The sequence below is a fragment of the Coptis chinensis genome, chromosome 1 (assembly GCF_015680905.1).
Source record: "Coptis chinensis isolate HL-2020 chromosome 1, ASM1568090v1, whole genome shotgun sequence".
NCBI classification, from domain to species: Eukaryota; Viridiplantae; Streptophyta; class Magnoliopsida; order Ranunculales; family Ranunculaceae; genus Coptis; species Coptis chinensis.
The window spans coordinates 54,060,190-54,079,533 of NC_141456.1; the positions used below are offsets into that span (position 1 = coordinate 54,060,190).

At 38.1% G+C, this 19,344-nt stretch overlaps 1 pseudogene; it reads right to left on the bottom strand.

Annotated features, from left to right (window-relative positions):
• Nucleotides 1-4,004: 4,004 nt before the first annotated feature.
• On the bottom strand, nt 4,005-11,579 carry LOC147524554 (G-type lectin S-receptor-like serine/threonine-protein kinase LECRK3; annotated as a pseudogene).
• Between the last annotated feature and the right edge of the window lie 7,765 nt (nt 11,580-19,344).

Sequence of the window (19,344 nt, forward strand, 5' to 3'; positions counted from 1 at the left end):
GGAGAAGTAAAGCATTCTTGAGCATCTCGTGAGCAGTTGCTAAGGAGGCCACCAGATTATGGCATATGCGTCTTGCACATACAGGTGAGAAATCCATGCAAACATTAATGAAGTAAGGACTATTGAAAGGTGCTAAGACCTGTAAGTTGGATTTTTGTGAGCATTGTGTTCTGGGCAAGCATACAAGGGTAAAGTTTGGCACCGTTATCCACCGTATGCGTGGAACCCTTGATTATGTTCATTCGGATGTTTGGGGTCCTTCTAGGAATGCATCTCTTGGAGGGAACAAACATTATTATGTGACCTTTGTTAATGATTACTCTAGGCGTTTGTGGGTATATACCATGAGAAACAAGGATGACGTCCTAGATATCTTTGTGAAGTGGAAGAAGTTGATTGAAACTCAAACTGGCAGAAAGATCAAATGACTCTGAACTGATAATGGTGGTGAATATACGAGTGATCCGTTCTTGCAAGTATGTCAGAATGAGGGAATAGAGAGGCACTTTACAGTGAAAGGTACGCCGCAATAGAATGGGGTAGTTGAGCGCATGAATCGTACTATAATGGAGAAAGTGCGGTGTATGTTGTCCAATGCTGGATTGGGCAAAGCGTGTTGGGCTGAGGCTGTGAGTTATGCATGCCACCTTATTAACAGGTTACCTTCGGCTGCAATTGGAGATAAAACTCTTATGGAGGTTTGGTCTGGTAAACCTACTCAGGATTATGATTCCCTTCACGTGTTTGGGTGTCCTACTTACTTTCATGTCAAAGATGGTAAGTTGGATCCTAGAGAAAAAAAAGTTATCTTTGTGGGTCTGAAAAGTGGAGTTAAAGGTTATAAGCTATGGGATCCGAAAGATAAGAAATCTGTTTTGAGCAAAGATGTGAGATTTGATGAGGCTTCTATGTTGAAGTCTACTGACTCTCAGCAGGTAGAGAGTATGGCCAAAGAGGTATTGCAGCAGGTGGAGATTGATGCGTCTTCACCTAGTCCAGATGGTTCTGTATCTAGTAGATTGGCAACAATGGGTAGTCAGTCAGTTGATGTTCTAGTTGAAGACACAGAAATAGTGAATACAGGTGATGGAACAAATGATGATGCAGAGAATATAGCTCCATTAGAGGAGAGATTAATGTTGGTCCTTTGGCTCCGGTTCATGAGCTTATTGCAACTGGTAAATCTAAAAGGAATGTTCCCCCATTGTATTGGCTAAACGATTATGTTACATATGCACTTCCCTTTATTGAAAGTCTTGATGAAGATGTTCTTTCCTCATATTATGGAGCAATCCAGTACTCAAAGTCAGAAAGGTGGAAGACAACTATGGATGAGGAGATGCAAGACTAAGATTGATAAGCTTAAACAGCTTTTGTCCTTAGAATTTGAGATGAAAGACTTGATTGAAGCTAAGAAGATTATTGGCATGGAGATTCAGAGAGATAGAGCAAAAGGCAGGGTTTGTTTGTCTCAAAAGACATATTTGAAGAAGGTACTACAAAAGTTTGGTATTGATGGGAACACTAAGTCTATGAGTACACCTCTTGTCCCTCATTTTAAACTTAGTGCTACTATGTCTCCGAGTTCCAATGAGGAGCGTGAGTACATGACTCATGTTCCATATGCGACTGTTGTTGGTAGTTTGATATATGCGATGGTGTGTACTAGGCCAGACATTTCACAAGTTGTTAGTGTTGTTAGTAAATATATGCATAACCCTGGGAAGAAACACTGGCAAGCTGTGAAATGGATTCTACGGTACATTATTGGTACTGTAGATATTGGTTTGATGTTTGAGAGGGATACTAGTTAGCTTTGTGTGGGTTATGTGGACTTTGACTATGCAGGTGATTTAGATAAGCGTCGGTCTACTACTGGGTATGTATTTACTTTAGCTGGTGCTCCGGTAAGTTGGAGGTCTATTTTGCAGTCTACAGTTGCATTGTCTACGACAGAGACAAAATATATGGCGGTGACTGAGGCTATGAAAGAGGTTATTTGGTTGCAGGGTTTGTTAGATGACTTGGGTATTGTGCAAGGTCAGCTCGAGATTCACTGTGATAGCATGAGTGCTATATATTTGGCCAAGAACCAAGTTCATCATGCCCGTACGAAGCACATTGATGTGCGTTTTAACTTTGTCAGAGAAATTTTAGAGGAGGGTGATATCTTACTCACTAAGATAGACACCAAGGAGAACCCAGTTGATATATTAACCAAAATGGTTTCTGGAATCAAATTTCAACATTGTTTGAATTTGATTCATATCCTTCATTTGAGATGATTTGGCTCTTAGGGGCATTGGTGAATTACGGTCGGCTTGATCCTTTAACGAGGGTACGTAGGTAGCCACTATGTAGTATAGTTGTGTTTAGTCCTTTGGGACATTTGTTATTTGTTTGGTCCTTCGAACATTTGTACATTGAAAAGGGGATTTGTTATTCGGTTCCAGCTGATATATTAACCAAAATGGTTTCTGGAATCAAATTTTAACATTGTTTGAATTTGATTCATATCCTTCATTTGAGATGATTTGGCTCTTAGGGGCATTGGTGAACTACGGTCGGCTTGATCCTTTAACGAGGGTACGTAGGCAGCCACTATGTAGTACAGTTGTGTTTGGTCCTTTGGGACATTTGTTATTTGTTTGGTCCTTCAAACATTTGTACATTGAAAAGGGGATTTGTTATTCGGTTGATCGGCTCAGATTTGGATAAATCTTCACCGAGGTGGAGAATTGTTGGTATACGCGAGGTTTTCCAAATTCATATTGGAAAGAGGCACTACCACTTTAGTTTAGGAATTAATTTCCATATTGGAATACCACACCACACCACACGGTTAAGGTTTTGGTTTCCTATTCTAAATAGGATTCCAATTTGATACCCACGACCTCTATAAATACGAGACCGGTTTGTGGGATTTGTTATGCTCAAGTTTGTGAGAGAGAGTTTGTGAATTCTTCGGGATTCGTTTGTAAGTGATTGTACTATATTTGTTTATCTCTTGATTAGTAAAGTTCTTATCTTTTGCTTGGTGGATTAGGCTAACGCCAAACTACGTAAATCTCGTCTCCATTTCTATTGGTTATTTGCTTTGTATTGGTAAATATTTTAATTAAATTGTTTTTGTCGATTTCTATCACCACATTCAATCTTCTTTGTCCAATTGTCACGCTTCCACATTCGTTTACGTAACAGTTCTAACATAACAACATCAAGAAATCACACAAGTATTCTTTATAGAAAACACAATTAAATACTACTAGATAACAACTACTCTAGAATTGCTAAGATTGTGCAATACCATGACCAGTACATTTTAGAAAGATAAACATGACCCGAGGTTTGTGTTTGTAGAGGTCCATAATTATGCATGTGGAATTCGTACTGATTTGAAAAGAAGTGATTGATGTCTATCGTGTGAATTGTTTTAGAACATTGTAAGCTTTTGCAGTACGTGTTTAACCATCCCTCTTTCTTGATCTTTTATTACAATGAAATATGTACTCATCGCTTATAGGGCATTTCCCATTTAATTTGTCAATGCAAAGCTACGGCCTCTCTGATGCATATTTTTAAGGTATTCCTTTTAAATGCCTTAGTAATCTTAGAACAACCGGCAGACCTTGAGTTACAAAGGCATGATTTCTATTAAGGTCATAAAGAGGAGATTGATGCTTGGTACTTGAAAGATCTATTGAACTTCAAGGTTTTTCATGGATTTGATAGGCAATAGCAGGTAAAGTCTCTAGCTAAAGTTTGTTCCAATATATACACAATGCAAGTTGTCGAACAAGGATTTCAGGAACTTTGTGCCTCCTCTACTGAATCAGCTCCTAATTTTTTAAGCTTGAGTAGAGTAGTATGTTCTACTGTTAGATGGGGCTGATTAAGAATGCAATTGCAATGTTGAAATGTAACGGGCGCAAAGGAATATATGCTGTTGTTTTTCCGTTCCGGTATTCTTGGTTAGAGCTGTACTACATGTGATCCTATTTACATGAATGAAAATGTTTAAAATTTATTTTTTGAAACATGATAATGCTATAGCTTAATTACAAATAATTACAAGTCTTCTAACAAAAAAAATTATTTCATTTAACGGCACCCGTTTAGTGAACAGGTACGAAATCTAGAAAATACATGAAATCTTGAGACATTATGGAATATCAGCACCCATTGAAAGGGAGGGAGATGATTCTAACCGATAGAGCTAACGAAGGAGTAAGGGTCAGGGGGAATTAAAACTTCTACATCTCCTTCTAGCATCCTAATCACCTTTTTCATGGAAGGTCTTAAAGATGGGTCCTCCTGAATACACCATAGAGCAACCATGACAAGCCTCTCCCAACTCTTACCATCATATTTGCTTCTTCGTCATTCAACACCAAAAAATGTAGTTCTTTATGTACATAACATTCATATGCCAATTCTGACAATACATCTATATCTTCATCCCCAACTTCTACTTCGACATTTTTTCTACAACATATGATCTCTAGTGACATGATCCCAAAACTATAAACATCCACCTTAGCTGTGATTGGCATGGTCTTGAACCACTCAGGAGCAACATACCCTCTGGCTCCCCGGATACCTGTCACAGCCCGAATTTCTAAACAATAACAAAGTGAATATTTGAAATATAAATATCTCAAACATCACTAGGTTCACTTGTTTAAAAACTCAGACTATGACGGAGGATACTACACATACAAACCCTAATAGCCATGTCATAAAAGAAACAACTTAAAATAAAATAATCCCGATAATTATCCGCAACTTCTTTATTAAGATAACATCCTTCCAATAGGAATCAGACCTAAAAGAAAACTAACGGACTGCTCCAGGCAAAAATCCCAATCACACGCCGCGGTTCCACTGTCTTCCACCTATGTTCCCAAGAACACACCCACGTTGCCAAAACAAAGCAAACATGGGTCAGCAAAATGGAATTTGCTGGTATGAGTAGACTAACTACATATAAACATTTAGAACTTTACTTATCCAACTAACACTTTAAATCTATCATAACCTAATCATTCTCAGCTTGGAAGACAGGTAGTTCCGTCATCTCAACCGGCATAGTTTCTTCCCAAGCAAAACTTCCATTTTATTAACTTATTCTAATAACTCCTTTTAATATCTAAATAATTGAATTACACTTACCGATGTCCCACATATAAGGGTAGGGACGGCGTCCTCCTACAAAATATTATTAAGTCCTACCCTCCCCAGCAAAAGAAAGTTAGAACTTGTATATAACATATGTAGATATCCTATATGGATTCAAAAGTAAGCCCAAACACACTCGCATAATCAAATCAATTTCTCTTGTCAATTAATCAATTACTTTTCTTATACACCCACCCTTTAGTACCTACTCCACGATTTGCACTCCACACATTTGCCAAATCACACATTCATGTGTGCCTCTCTCCCACCAAATACCACAATATCATAGCCATCTCTGGGCTTTCATACACATATTTCACAGCCTCTTTGGGCACAAAAACTCAGGTCATTCATGGCACATTCAATGAACACCTTAGGTCATTCCCGCCACATTCAAAGAATACCTATCATATTACTAACGGGCCATTCATGGCACATTCAATGAATGCCCTGGGTCATTCCTGCCACATTCAAGGAATACCCAATCCTACATTCTCGTACACTCAAGGAATATAACTAACCCAAGGCTTAATACCTTAGTTCCTCTTTAGTAGCGGTCCAAACCATCGGTCATTCATGGCACATTCAATGAATACCGTGTCATTCATGGCAGACATTCAATGAATCCCCTTATACAACGCTTAACGGGCCATTTATGGCACATTCAATAAATGCCCACCTAACATATGACTTCATCGGTCATAAACTCAATTCTAAAACTTGGTGTGGAGAGTTCTAAAAGGGTGCGGTAAGTTTTGTTTACGCATTATTGTACTTTATTGCATAGATTATTTCAGAGAACGTAGGAATATCTTGATTCAATTAATTTTGGTTTACGCATTATTAATTTCATGGATGTATAAGTGTCGTAACGTTGTGTATCGTAAAAGACTGAAAAATCACAAAGCAGTAAATACATGTACACAAGTATATTTAGGAAGGTCTTAGCCTAAAGTCAAACACGTTAATAGTCCTAGACTTATCCTATTAAACCGAATCATAATTTTAGGTAAAAGTCAAATTTTGGGTCAACTGGTCAAAATCAACAGTCAACTCTGGTCAACAGTCAACATTGGTCAACCCGGCCTAAACTCCAAAAATCCAAAAGCCCAAAGCCTAAGGCCCATAGTCTAAAGTTAAGTCCAAAAAATAAATAAAAACCAAACAAAACATATAAGCCCATCACGATTTGGCCCAAGCCCAAATCGTGGTTCACTGTTCATCTCCTTCCTCATCCAACTTCCAGCCACCACCGACCACCACAACAGCCACCACCGGCCACCTCTAAACAAAAGGAACCCAGCGGTTTTCATCCCCACAAAAACCCCCACCTACCTATACCATCAAATCATGATTCTATTATACTGTAAAAATTCGAATCGACGCCATTAAAGGTTTATTCACGCTTCAATCATCCTCTCTCCAGCACCCAATCCACCACCAACACATCCCCAACCCAACAACACAACATAACCTCACAACAAAACTAATCAAAACCTTAGTCCCAACAATCAAGACGCAGGGACGGTTTGGTGCTTATTTGTCGCCATTGAAGCTCCTCCGGGCTTCAAGAGCTCCCCGCGACACCAACAACCCATCTAACACCAATTAGAACACTAATAGTTCCAACATCACCACAAATCAAAAAAATAAAATATAATTCAAACACAAAACAGGAAGGACGATTTGGTGCTTTGGTGCTGATGGCGACGCCATTAACCACCGGTGTCAAGATGTCAAGGCTTCGACAGTTTAACTTTTCAACTTTACCCGTGTTTTACATACTGTGGTACTGCGACATTCGTATTTATCAGTCGACACCATTAACGGGGTTTACACTATCTCAATTCTGGAAAACAGTATTACTGGGATGAATAGCATAAACAAATATAACAAAAAAAAAACTTCAGACTACTCACCGTTTTAAAACCGAACAACTTCCCGAAAGCAAAAAATCCCCAAAGACTGAAGTCGACTGTCGCGCGAAACTGGAAGATCTTTCTTGTTCAAACCCTTTTTTCTTCTTTTTGTAAAACTCTTCCTCTTTTTTTTTTTTTATAAACCCTTGCTGTGTTTTTCTCCCAGAACTCTCGTGAGAAAACTCTATTTTTTCTAGTTGTTTAAAACCTCCTCGAAAAACAAGGGTTTTAAACCTATCTACTTACTTACGGACTTTTATCCGAAACTACTAGATATCCTATCTTTGTTTTATCTATTTACATTATTATTATTATTATTAATATAAATATTATTAGAGGAAAAGCAATTAAAAGACAGGGTGTTATAATACCTGTATTAGTTCTAGTCTGATTACTCTTCAAAAGCTTGGCCAATCCAAAGTCAGATATTCTTGCCGCATAAGAGTCATCTAGAAGTATGTTTTGAGGTTTTATGTCACAATGGATAATTTGGGTGACGCATGCTTCATGTAGGTATTCCAATCCTCTAGCAATCCCAAGTGCAATTTGAGTTCTTTGGAACCAGCTGAGCCTTGAACTTTCGAATAGGAAGCTTTCTAAGGATCCATTTTTCATGAACTCGTATACTAGAATCTGGTGCGCCTCCTCATCACAGAAGCCTAGTAGTTGGACTAGGTTCTTGTGATTGGTTTTCCCAATTGCACTCACTTCTGATTTGAATTCCTTGTCGTTTCTTTCTACTACCTTCTCCAACCTCTTAACAGCAACAAAATTTCTAGAATCTGATTTTAGCTTTCCTTTATAAACTGTGGAGAAGGCGCCTTTACCTAGTTCTTCATTGTACCCGTTCGTTACTTCTTCTAGCTCTTTGTAAGTAAATGATCGTAGGTTTACTCCAAGTGTACAGGGATCTTGCAGTCTTATATTTTGCTTTTTTTGTCGTGAACAATAGAAAACCAGCAAAAGAAATAGTAGGTTGAGAAGAGCAGAACCGCCCAAAACTATTATCACCGGCGGGAACCATTTGTTTTCTTTTTCCATTCTTTTCATCCGAGACTACTGAAGGAACCTGCTGTTTGGAAGAATTACCTACTTTAATAAGAGCCCTTCCACTAGAACCGGGAATCTTCTACCATGTGAAAGTGGGAACTTCTTCAACCAGCAAGTCCCCTCACCGATAATTGCCGCAGCACAGAAACAGTCATTCAGGCAAGTTTCTCTGCACCAATCTTCACTGGCGCCAATTAACCTTTCGTAATCACTGAATGGCCAATTTGTGTTAGGAACACTTTGCATTTCGAAACCATCGGTTCTCGTCCTTATATCATTTTTCTCACAACTCTGTGACACGAAGTTTTGCTTGCATCCTGCGAATTTATTTTGCGGATCTATGTAGTCATACCCAGGTGGGCATGCACTGGTTTATTCTGCAATAACTGTTAAACCCGCAAAGTCCACTGCCAAACTCCCCAAAGTCAGCTGCACAAATGTTTTCTGGTAGCGACCATGCTGATGAATACCAAGACTCAGGCCATCTTTGCTTGGGGATGTTCTTGGGTAGGTGTATTGCCTTATAACCCCATCAAAATCGAAGGTGGCTCTTTGGTAGTAGTCTCTTGTTGAATCTTGTATCTCAGATGACAGATTAATGATGGTCCCATTTGTTTGAGCTTGATATATGTACCCAGATTGGTTGAATACCAATCGCTGACCTTTATTTACAGTGTCACTTACCCAATAAGCACCATTTCTACCTTCCGTAAGACGAGCAATAGTGTACATAACAAGTTTCCCATCAACTTGTTGGCTAAACTTAGGATGTCCATTCTGCCCCAAACCCGGAGTGATTAATGAACAAGTCTTTGTTAGGAATTTTTCTCGCCCTCTCGAATCACGAGCATGGACCTCCGCCGCCATTACGGGAAGATTCCTTTCGTCTTTGCAAGTCTTGAATCTCTACCCATGGGGCATACTTTCTAGAGAATTGTGGCGTACGAGCAGAAGCCGGCAAGCAGAAAGGAAGAATGGAAAAGGGCGAAGTAAGATGGGAAGCGGGGAAATACACGGGACAAGGGTAAATAACCCGTGTTCTTGTCTACTGAAGGCACATTTAATATTATTCTCCAGTGCACTCAAAGTTGACCATGATTTTTGAAATGATCCTTCCAGGAAATGAAAAAAGCTTCATCGACTGGATCTTTTATTCAATTTCATCTAGGTGGAGCCGTGGAGGTCATCACTGATGAACCTTCGAAATCCGTCCGAAACCCGAAAAAAAAACCCGCACCGAACCCTGCTCGAGCCCGACAAAACCCGAATCGGAACCCAGACCGAAATACATAGAGTCGTGTTTGGTCACACTATTTAAACCCGGACCGACCCAAACTATACCCGATAATTTGGCCCTAAACCCGTTAAAAAGGTTAGAAAGCCCAAAATCATATCCGGACCGAATCCAAACCCAAAATCCGATTATAGAGGATAAAAATTTCCAACCAAAACCCGAACCCAAACCCAAAATCCGATTATAGAGGGTAAAAATTCCCAACCAAAACCCGAACCCAAACCAGACCATAATTCCTAACAGTTCTAAATTTCATTTATTATCTATTTATCTTCAACAAACTTTGGTCTTTTGCTCATTACTATTTACTTTTGGTCTTCAAGACAAATTACTTTTGACCGTACCCTTACTACTTTTTTCCCTCTTCCCTCCAACACTTTCCCAAAAACAAGACAACCCAATCACACGTTCTTGGTGAAGAGATTAGTGGGTTTGATGGTCTTCTTAAGTTCAGATTCAATTTCGAAAATTTGCAAAGACTTCCTTAAATATCTCTTTCTAAATATGGTCAGCAATTTAAAGAAATCAACAGTCGATTCACACCACCACAAAGTTCTAAACTCCTAAAAGCCATCAATCTTATTGTCAAATCAACATGTTGGATTCACACTACCTGTGAAAGTTTGAAACTCCCAAAAAGCCATCAATCTTATTGAGTTATTGTTTTGGAATTATTGCCTTGTTTGGTCTACTTTTGTCTTTTTCGCTTCAAAAAAATGCAATCACGTGTGTGTCTTTGAATCTTTTGATATTTGTTGGGTGGTTTTACGATGTTAAAGTTAAACAGATCAAATCTAATAAAAGAAGATGGCTTTTGATTAATTGGATGAAAAAGATGTTTTTCTTGAGATCTTGAGATCTAATAGCTGAAAATGACGTTCCTGATGAAGAGATCTAATATTCTTTTATTTCATATATTTCGGGTTTTATCATACCCGAAATCCGAACCCGAGCCCGACAGGTATCCGAAATATAGGGTTAGAATAGGATTTGGTAACATGTATCCAACAAATACCCAAATCCGAACCCGACCTGCAAAAAATAGGGTCGGTCCTGAGTAACCCGATACCCGTTCAAAACCCAAAAAATCGGGTTCAGGCCTGGTCTGGACATCCCTAGCTAAACTCAAATCTCCCAAGTGTGTAGTCATTCTCTGTTAGCCGAGAGGAGAGTTTATAGCCAGGCTCTAGTGTTTGGGTAAAAAGGCAAGAGGGTGTCAGTTGGATTATCAAAGCTTGCCCATACAACCGTGGAATCTGTGGTAGTCAGCACCAAATTTCCTGTGTTGAGTATTGCAGCACTGGCTACTTGGCTGTTATCCGTTAGTTGAGGTTTCCAGATCTCTGTTCCATTTTGGGTGCTCAGGAAAAGCACACCATTTGATGTTAACTGAATTTTAGCTCCTCGCTCCACAGGCTTTCCTTCGTTTGCAGTCCAAACTATGGTTTTGACTGGTACTGGTATTTTGGCATACCATATTGCCAGCAAAAACTGACCTTGTTGGGGATGGAAACCAAAAGCAAATTCACCTGACTGAGACGTCCAGTGTGGATTATCGTCAAGGTTAGATAGAGAAGAGCCCAAGGTTATGTTTTTATAAGGTGATTGAGCTGATGTTAAGAGCGCAAGATGCAGAAATATTATTAGGAAGAAAATACTATGTAGAAAAGAAGCCATGGACCAAAGCCAGCAGGCTATTTGGAAGCTAAACTACTTAAGAGGATAATACAATAAAAATAAATGCGAACAAGTTTAGAAAGGGTTGCTAAATTAGAGTTGAAAATGAGGAGAGACGAGAACAAAGTTTGGGACACTTAATAAGGGAAGGGCCCCCTGCATGGATGCTTTCAAGGACTAGATCTGCTATATATAAGCTGAAGCAGAATCGCAACATTTCTTCAAATGCATGAGGACGAGAATATAAAGGCTTGTTTTTCTTCCTTGAGTTTTCTTAGCGCCAATTCAACGTTTCTATCAAGTCTTTGTACACGTTTCTTTAGAACGGATCAGCTTGTGTTAGAACTGGAAGTAGCTTAGAAATTATTATTGTAAAAAAGTCAGTATGATTTTCCAACCGCCCATGAATTTAGGCCACTTAAGAAGTTTGCTTGGACTGAACTCTCATGAATAAATGCTCAATTGAACCTTCCATTGTCATATATAATAGAAGACTCAGCTAAGCTAATTCTTGAACCAATTTATCATTGTTGACTGAATGGTTCCCCTGCAGTAAATTTTCAACACGTTAACGTCCTTTGCATTGGTGGACTGCTAATGAAAGAACTAGCTACAAGTCTTTCAATATTTTATTGGAGGAAAAAGTTATATCCATGTATTGTCATTCATTTTTGTTCTCCAACTACTTGTGTACTTGTGATGGTACTTAGAATTGATGTTTTAGAACCTAAATCAGGTCTCCAAGTCTTGAGGTCAATAGGGCGGTCATGCCTTTAATTCCAAACATCTTTTGAAATGGATTGATTACATTTCAGAGCGTGTAAACTACCAAATTGAGAAACTAGATGATGCTACAGGTGTTCGTTTGCAGCAAGTTAGGCAATGCTAGGCTTGCGGTACCTTGCAGCTGAGACCCTTGGTTACATGATGCAGTTCAGGTGGAAGTTGTTAAGTTCAATCCAGGGTCATCCTTAAACCCAATTCGCATAGATCCTCACTCTTATTTCATCTTGCATAGGACCTAGGGGCGCAACAAACTAACTTCTACTCTGCCAATGTGTCCAATTCAACTTTAAATTAAAACGGGTTGTGACGACACTCTTAGGAAATCCGAAGGTATACATGTCATTTTAGGATTTTGGTAAACTTTATATTATGTTGCCCTACGCGGCAACGCCCTTAAAGGGATACGATAACTTGCATCCAATAAGAAGGCGACGATCCAGCAATTAGTTTGGCTAGGTTGTGATTGCCATTTTTTGGTCGGTATTAAGTGAGGTGGCATGTTTTCCGCAAGCGTCAACAGTAGTATTTGGTTCTTAATAATGATATGCCTACCCTAAGGATATCTAAGTAATGCTGGATTTCCAAAAATGCATTAGTGTTACGCTTCACGCAGTTTTAGGGTGGGGGTTATTATCTATCTAATAAAACACAACTGTGTGGGGCCCGAAGGCCCAAATTCTTTTTCAGCAATTTATGACTTGGCAGAAACAACGATGCTACTTTCATCCATAGCGTCTGGATCCATGAGATTAGATTTTCTTTTCTAATCTCTCTTCCAACATCTGCCCTGACCGCCGCATCAGTCCCTCCCACTCCCACTCCCACCCCTACAGTCTCCCTCTATAGTCTACCTCCAATACGAGTTCTTGCCATTTTCCTTTCCTGTAAACCCAAGTCCAAAATAAGGGGAATCAACTTATAAGCTCCTTAATATTATATGTTGATCCAGGAACTGAAGTAACTCACTAATGAACTGCGCTCCGATGTATCTTTAACGTCTCCAAGACTGGTAGCTACCTCGGTTCAAGGCTCGGCGTGGTTGAACTCACTGTGGCTCTTCATTATGTCTTCAATGTTCCACAAGACAAGTTTCTTTTTGGAATTTGCTTTGTAGGTGAGATTTCTAGAATTCATTCCGAGCATCCTGAACGTATCAAGGCAATGCCTTGCGAACGGTGAGGAGGATGTTGCTGCAATTGCTTTTGAAATTTTTGATGAGCTAATTGAATCTCTTGCAGTTTGTTCAAGTCAAAATTTGGAATCTAATACACGCCATCAGGTTGGAAATGTCAAATGCATCAATTCTCTTTTATCTATGAATTGATTATTTCAACAGTATTAATTTTATAGCTATGCTCATGTCCCACAATCTCTGTTCTCTGCTTCCACATCAGGCTATTCATATAATCTCATGGCTTGCAAAGTTATGTGCCCTTCACTTGTAGAAGCAACTGAAGGAGTTGAATTGGATGATCTTGCAGCAGATCGAGCCGCTGCTGAAGTCATCGATACAATGGCTATAAACCTTCCCAAGCTTGTCTTTCCACCAGTTTTGGAGTTTGCTTCATTGAGCAGTCAAAATGTGAACCCCGCCGGCGGCTTTAGGTGTTGTTTCAGAAGGTTGTTTTTAACTGATGAAAGAAAAAATGGAACCCATCCTTCATATCATTTTGGGAACTCTAAGGTATCAAGAACAAATGGTAAGAGGAGCAGCATCATTTGCATTAGGCTAATTTCTTCGAGCATTTGTAAACTGAAATTACATCTCACTATGAAATCATTCTTCCATGCATTTTAAATGCCCTTGAGGATGTGTCCGATGAAGTGAAGGTAAGTATTGGATGGAGGTTAAATGCTTCATGGTTTATTTATGTACACCACATGCATAATGGTATTACCCGCTTCTACGGGAAAAATCATATTATGCACTAATTTGCATTTTGTGATAACATGGGTGAGGAAATACTTCCTTTTCTTGATCCCTTGATGGGGAGATTACTCCACAAACACTCTTAATAGCTCGAAATTTACAGGGGAGACATGCATGGTATACTTGCCATCTGATTTTTGCTTTTTTGTGATAAGTTTTAAACTTTTAATTTTTAAATACCGGTTTAGTGTTTTTGATTTTAAGTAATTTTTTCTTCTAAAACGCGATGATGCTTACCACGATCTACAATTGGTTCTCAGCCAGCTGCGCAGTGAGAACAAGCCTTTGTTCCATATGCTGAAAGGGTTTTGGAGCTGATGAAAAATTTTATGGTGCTCACAAATGATGAGGACCTTTGTTCACGAGCTAGGGCTACTGATATTGGATCAACACTTGCAGCGTTCGAGATTGAAGCAATACGAACATGGTGGCATGTGAGGGAAGGGGAGGGAATGTATGAAGATGAGTTTGCTAAGGCGAATAAAGTTGTCGGCATGGTAGGCATGACAACTTGATGAGCTATTCCTGTTTTGATGGTCAATATATTGTGAAAAATGCCACTATTTTTCGTGTTTGAAATATTTTCTTCAAATGGTAGTTGCATCAGGCATCAGCTTTTTCATATTGTTACTATTGGATTTATATAGGGGTTCTGGTTCTAGTCATTTCTCTGAATGAAAGGGGACTAGGAGGTGCTTTTTAAGTGAATACCTTGAAGTGTACTAGGGCAGTATGCGATATTTAGTGCTTTATGTCACAATATCTAATCATCCATGATCTTATTATGAATATTTTCTTGATGTTCTGCACAAAGAATGAATTTGGACTTGATTTGTTTAGGAGTAGTTTTACCCAATAAAAGGCAAGTTTTTCTTGAATGGTTACATTTTAAAGTGCAGGGGATCATGTTTTCTTCGTAAGTGGAAGTTTTTTCTTGTGATTATTCTTTGAAACAAAGGTTGAGTAGGTGCTTCTCTAGAAGTTAAAGTGCAGGGGGATGAAAGTTGCCCATTTATCCAAGATAACATAAGATCATTACTAGCAAATTGGTGGTAACAGAACCATTTCAAGCGATCATTTTTATTGGTGTCTCTGTGATTATACAAGTTTTGATAAGAATTCCAAAACTTATGGTATATTATTGTAGTATATTGATTTCTTACTATGAGTTTGTCTTAATCGGATGTTAAAAGGATGTTAAAAGTGTCATGCCAATTTTGGGGTTGGATTAGAAGGGTTGGATTAATAAGAATGTTTAGTATAATGGTGGTGGTTATTGTATCATGGATTCTATGTTATTTCGACCAATTGAAGAATAAGAATAAAATTGATCTTTAGTGTAAGGGGATGTTTTCAAGAATAAGAAAATTTGTGGATGCAAGTATAATTATTTTTTTGTTGATTTGGGAAATGAAGTAAGTGAAGATAGAATAAAATGGATGGTTGGCTTTGATTATTTGAGAGTGAGAGAGGTAAAATGGGTGGACTATGAATTGATTGGCAAATGGGGAAGGAGAAGGAGAGGGCATAATAGGAAGAAAAACAATGTTCAGTTTTTGAATTACTTTTGTTTATCTTAAATGTAGTTTTAGCAAAAAAATTACAAAGAAAATTAAGATGGAATCGAGAATGTTTAGTATAATGGTGGTGGTTATTGTATCATGGATTCACTTTGATCTTTAGTGAAATGTATGATCAAGAGCATGCGGTACACTGAAAAAGAACCTTAAATATAGAAAAACGAGTTAAGATGGAATCGCGTTCACTTTGCAGGAAATGTATGATCAAGAGCATGTCTGAAAAGAACCCATATAAGACCCGTAGCATGTCGGCCAAGAAGTAGCGCCCTTGGCGACGCCATCGCGGGCCGCAAGGCACGGGCATACCCTAGTCCAAAACAAATTGTATCTCTTGAATTTTGAGGGAGGATGTACATTTTCTAACTCATCGCTGCATCACGGTCTTAAATGAATAACCTCTGGATTGTAGAGTGGACTCTTTATCTAGCATCATTTTAAGCAATTTAAATATGCCAAAAAGTCTGAGCCAAACCTGACACATTGTAACCTGTTTGAGTCAAGTTCGATCATTCCACTTTGCGAAGTTAAATCATGCCTTCCCTCTGCACTCAAATTTTTTGAAACAATAAGAGCATGAAGATTTGATCCAAACCAAAGTGAGCTAGCAAATTCACATCTAAAAGTAGATGTGCTCTTGAGTTTCACCAAGTGAAGTGCGCCAGAAAACTGTATTGCTATACCTGAAACGGCTGAAAGTCTTTGAAATGCCAATAAATCCCCTCCAGAGGATGACAGTATGACAAATTGCAAGCAATATTTCCAAAGGAAGAACCTCATTCTATATGGCAATTGTAATTTCAAGTTCGCTTAAAAGATGATGTGAAGTGAGTGATTCTCCAGTGCGTTTAAAAAAGAGATTAAGACAAGGCCATGCCTATCATTATAGTTAGTTTTAACTTTTGCAGCCACTTTTGCTCAAGCTCCCCAAAATAGTGTCTTCATCAAATCTTCTAGCCAGTACGTTGAACTGAACAAATTATATGAACAAGTTTAAAGGCCGCGTTGTTACAAAGCATTCCAGTTCCATTGTTTTGTAGATTGGTCTATGAAGTCATCAACCTTCGCGGGTGACCAATTTGCATTTCGAGCACTAGCCAGCACAACTGAAATAACGTACTCCAGCCCTCCGGGTATCCACCTATCTTCTCAAGCACTAACAGAGTACTCATTTGCAATCCTCTATAGAAGTCCATTGTAAATGATGTCTATTAGATAGGAGTGTTGCTTCCACATGATAGATGCACAATTTCTGGAAGTAGCTTAATTAGAGAATTTGAACTTAGATAACATCTAGCCTTCATTTGCTTAGTCTAAAGAGAACTCGGAAATTAGAAGTTCCCAAGCTTTCTTCTTAATTACCAAGTAACTTATGTTGGAAATGTGAATGAATTTGTGTCCTCATGGGTTTGAACCCATGACCTTTTGTATCTACTACACTCTAATGTGGGGGGTTTTAGTCTCACATTGGTTACTAAACTTAAGACTCTTAAGTTTATATTGGTTGTGTCCTTATGGAGGGATAGCGTAGAGATATAAGGAGGAGGTGCAAGACACAAGGCCTCCTTGGTTTGGGGGCTCGGGGAGGTGGGAGCTCCAGGAAAACCTTAGTGCACGCCACACGCCGCCAGGTGCAAATCCACCCAATTGGGCTTCGCGTGGGTGCGAGTACTGGGCTTGATTCGAGTCAAACAATAAGGCAATATCCTGGGAGACGTACGCTTGAGGCTAAGGAAATTGTGCCGAGCACAATCCTCAGCTTATTACTGTTTTTCGATACTAGATTCATACAACTTATAGTCAATTATTTATTGTTATAATTTAAGTTCCACCTATACATAGGAACTATAATCCAGTATTTCATGCTCGTCAAAGCATATAGAATTGGATTATCTTTTTGTTCACGAGGAAGTTTCTAACCAAGAGCTTGCCCAGCAATAACATCAGAAACATTCGTTCCATGTTAGCATATAATCTACTACATAAATTTACTCATTTGGGAAAACAGAGTCTCTAACTCTCTATATACTGAATTTCGTGTTATAACCTGACCAACGAAATGAGTTCTTTGCTGAGTTAATTATACTACTCTGAAATTCTGAATCACTGATAGAGTGATAGTACAGTGTTTACATTGACCGTTTGCATTGGACCCCAAAACTCACGGCCAGCCCTGTTGGAGTGCTCCACTGTCCACTGTACCACACCATGGCACTTAAAACGTGTGGAAATCCATAAAATGACACTCTAGAAAATGATTACTGATTTTGAAGTAATTTGCGGGGAAATGAGGGAGAAGAAAATGAGGTTGAAGAAATGTTTAACACGTTGACTAGCGTGGGAACGGGGAAGAGAAACCTAAAAAGGACACTGCCAATGAGCCAATGCCGGTCGTGTACCATAAATGAATAATATAAGTTATTGTGGGACTGTGGGTCCTTTTTTTTTTTGGTGGTTCACTTTCTCCTGCCTTCACCAACACGTATATATGACGATATGATCGTCACTGGTGTCGACACCTACAACAAACATCTTTCATTGGTCCAGCGTGGAGTGCTGTAATGGCGGCGTTCAGCAACATTATTGACGGACTCAAAACTAGCAACTTGGTCAATACCAAACACCACGCTTGATATTTTAGAGAAAAAATAAAAAATTGAAAAAGATGTTTTTTTAATGCAGCCTCATGAGTCATGACTTCGCTAGTTTCCGAACTGGAGTCCACAGTGAAATGAATTTTTTTTTGTTTGTTTGAAGCTAAATTTTTATTAAACCAAACGATAGTTACATATGCCAAGAACATCATAGAACAGTGAAATGATTTTAGTTTTGATCAAGTAGGCCTCTCAACTCTTTTTAGGGGGGAATTAGTGAATTACTATGAAGCAAAGACCAAAATATAGTCGATATTTCTGAATATTGCAATATATTTCAGTTTTTTAGGTATCTGATATGGATATATTATGATATATCGGATGGATATATATATATATATATATTTTGTATATGATATATATCGATTTTTTCTGATATATCGATATATATTTACTGATATATTCGATATATATAGATTGTTGCCTTTGACCAATTTTAGATTATTTTTTATTAATACATTAACGATATTTTTGATGTATCGATATACAAAACAAAATTTTGACCGGTCAACAAAATGATATATCCACCGATACATATCAGGCTCTTGGGGGTCCAATATATTGTCCGACATCAAAATATTTGGCCTTGTTATGAAGTCTTGCTAACTATGGGTCTCTTTAGAAGTTTTCCTTTAAAATTGGAATTGAAAATATAATTCCAATACTTGACAATTTCAAATAGTTAAAATTTATGAATATATGAAAATCTTAAGTTTCTGTCCTCTATAGAAATTTACAATTCCTTAATTTTAGAGATTTTGGGTTTCCCTTTCGGTGCAGAAAAAATTGCCAAACAAAGTGATTTTTTATTTTCGGAAATATATTCTGAATTCCGCTCTAAAATCCTGGTTAAGTTGATGCAAATTTTTTCCAAATTGGTCCTCTTTAATAGTGGCACTTTTCCAATAATTTTGGCGAGCTAAATTTTAAAAAAACTTTTGTTGAAGTTACAACGTTTCTACAAATTTTAATGTCTTCCATTATCTCAAGGCTTGAACAATACTAATTGTTTTGGTTGTTAGTTAGCAGTGACAAACTCACTTGTCCAATTCATCTATTTTTTTTCTTGTCTCCTACAGTCTTATTTTTGTAATATTTAGTTTTGTATAGGTAAAATTTTATATATGTAAATAAAAATTGAAAGAATAGAAAAAATCACCTCTTCTATTAACCTCTCACATCTCACGTTTATATATAGTTCAATTTTGAACAATATTTGAAATTCCTATGAATATTTTGTGTGTTTGTTTTTGTGAAATGAAACGGATATAACATTTCT